This window comes from Protobothrops mucrosquamatus, unplaced genomic scaffold (genome assembly GCF_001527695.2).
Source record: "Protobothrops mucrosquamatus isolate PMUCROS unplaced genomic scaffold, P.Mucros_1.0 scaffold18, whole genome shotgun sequence".
In the NCBI taxonomy this organism is placed as follows: Eukaryota; Metazoa; Chordata; class Lepidosauria; order Squamata; family Viperidae; genus Protobothrops; species Protobothrops mucrosquamatus.
In genome coordinates, this window is record NW_015386403.1 from 238,584 (window position 1) to 241,721 (window position 3,138).

A 3,138-nucleotide genomic window follows, 5' to 3' on the forward strand; every position below is an offset into this window, starting at 1 on the left:
GCTGTTGATTCCTCATTATATGGTTCCTTCAGTTGTCAATCTCAAAAACTGGTGGAAAATTGGTCTCATTACTTGCTGTTGTTGCCCTTTGCTGTCTCTCATCTCTTAGTTTATAGCACTTGGAGAGCAGCACAGCCTAGAGCAGGGGTAGGCAACCTCGGCTCTTTTATGACTCATGGACTTCAACTCCCAGAATTCCTGAGTCAGCATAGCTGGAGTTGAAGTCCACGAGTCATAAAAGAGCCGAGGTTGCCTACCCCTGGCCTAGAGTGTTCTGTGTTCTGGTGATGACATTACGTTTTGTGGATCAGGGTAGCTATTTGGAGAGTGCTGTTGTGAGATCCTGCTGTTGCCTGCTGGCAAAGACTTTATCAAATGGTTGTTTTGGGGTAGTTATTGTCCAATCCAAAAGACAAAGGGTCAGGAGACAATCTGCTTCTTCCAGTAGTCAAAATAGAAATAATAATTAAGGTATAGAGTCCTGCACTAAGATAGGAGAAAGCAACAAGCAATGCACTTCTGCAGATAATTATTCACCTAGTAACCTAACTTCCTGACAGATTATGGCATTATTTAGTTAAATTATGGTATAATTCTCTGATTTGGCTATAGCTAATCAATAGCAGCCGGCACCAAGATACAGAGGCTTTTGTAAAGACATGTCCCCAAGAAGTTTTAAGCTGTCATCTCAGTAGTGGGATATGGAGTAGTGGGATATGGTGGTTAAGTCCTTAAGACTAAATGGCTGATTTAATCACTATCAAGGAACATGCCTAAAGGATATTGTGTTACATTATCAGGTTAAAATCAGTAACTGCTTTTTTTAAAGGACAGTGGGCACAATTAAACTGGAAAAAAGATGAAAGAGCGAGACTAATTTGGTATATGCGTTGCATTAGGCTATAAGATGGCTTGCTTAGTTTGCTTTATGAATCCAGGAATTAAAATATAGTATAAAGTTAGAATCATTTTGTGATAATGTTTTCTGTTAATGCACAATTTTTACTTGATGAAGATTCTTTAATCATACACAAAGCAAAATGTATTAATTATGTTGTTTCTTTAGAATAATAGAAAAAAATAATAACTTTATTGTCACTTTGAATGTGCACTAATTGGCATACATTAAAATGAAATTTCATTGCATACAGCTCTCAAAGGGTCACTACCTCCGATATACACTTAAATGCAATGAACTTAATTTTGTAAAGGTAACATTATTCATAGTATTGGATGATGATAAATCTTTATAACAGTAAACTAACAATCTTATTTTGCTGAATGAATGAATGATTTATATTTTTATTGATTGTAGAGAAAACAGTAAAAACAGTAAATTTTGTATGGGAATTAGGCATATTTATTATATTGTGATACATGTAATTATGTATTTTAATTTCACATCATTTTCTGAGATGATAGTAAATTGGTTTGGTTAGTTTTCTACCCTAATCAAAAGTGGACATTTTTACATTTTCTAACCCCTTTGTCTAGTAAGTTGTTCAATGGCAACTACAGGATATGAGGCCATCTAGTGGTGAAAATAAAATCTATGCTTAGAATATAGACCTGAGGTTGCTTCCTATTCACTGAACTACCTTTAAGGTTTAGTTCAATTAGTACTCAAACAATCAGAGGTTGAATGCATGTACTTGGATTACCTTTACCCATTTGCAGAATAGGCATGCAAATAGAAATAAAAATAACAAAGCAATTCAAAGCATTTCTGGAGATTGATGCTTTTTTAAAAAGTCAACATTCATTTCACAATATTTATAGCCTGCCTCAGCTAAGGAAACTCTGGCAGGAGTAGAACAAAGTACAAAGAAATTTACTAAAACTTAGCCTTTGGATAGCCTGTTGATCTTCAGAAAGGCTGCATAAAGTTAAGTTTTTCTTCAGGCCTTAGAGTCTGGAAAATTGGAGCCTGGAGACAGATATGAATGGGAATCTTTGGTATGTATTAATGTATGATTGTATTTTAATATATATTATTTATCTTGTTCTGTTCTTGTGCTGTCCAGAGTCACAATGGTCAAGATGGGTAGCTATTTAGTAAATAAATAAATCTACAAATAACGAAAAAAACTAGACAATAATACATCAAGAGTGCCATTCAATGAATCTAAGAATCAAATTTCTATTGGTTCAACAATGCTTTTTTAATATCTGTAGAGTACTGGCCATCAGTACTTCCAGGGGAAGAATATTTCATTAAATGTGAGTCAATACTGAAAAAAAAACTACTGTATCCGGCCCACAGTTTATGAACTTCATGAGAGGGGAACCTGCTACAGTTCATCACTAGGAAATTGGGCAAATTCAGCAATTACTAGAAAATTCCATTTAATAGAAAGCCTAAGTACATTATCTACCCATGTTATGTAAAATAATAAAAAACCATATAGTTTGCCAGTTGAGAAAAAAATCAAGATATAATTTGTTGTTGGTTTCTCAACTTTAGCAACTTTAAGATGTGTGCACTTCAAGTCTGAATAACAACTGATCCTAATTCATCTGGAAGTTCATTTCAAACATTACAATCAACTACATATATTGACTCAGTTATTATAGTTTGTATTTATCAATTAGCAGTAATGTGAATCCAGCCAGTGACTGTTTACTTGCTCTGCTCTCAATGTCTTGAATTAACCCTTGCATTTTAGGATGTAGTTGTTGCCCAATATTTCTTTTGGGAACCACGGGAGGTTGGGTTACATGTGATATATATTGAGAGTGGAAGATCTGAATTCAAATCCCTCTTCTGTCACCAGGCACAAGAAGTGACACTCAAATTCTCAGTGTTATCTGCATCTCAGTGAGTTGCTTTTCGAGGTCAAAATCAGCAGATAGAGCAATCCGCCTTAAATATTCCCATCGTTATTTGGACTGTAAGAATCCCGACCATTAGTAGATGGCAGCAAAGCCCAAAGGTTTGGAGGGAAGATGGTACAATACGTGCATTATAGTACATATAGTACATACAGGACTCAAATCGGCGCGCACCCTGGAAATCGTTCAGGGCAGAAAAATACGCGCGTTCAGAACTTACCTATGTGGTGGAGGGAGCGGAGCGGAGAGCTTTCCCGTCGCTAGGTTACCCGAGGAAACATCCTCAGCCATTGCCCAGCTGGTCAG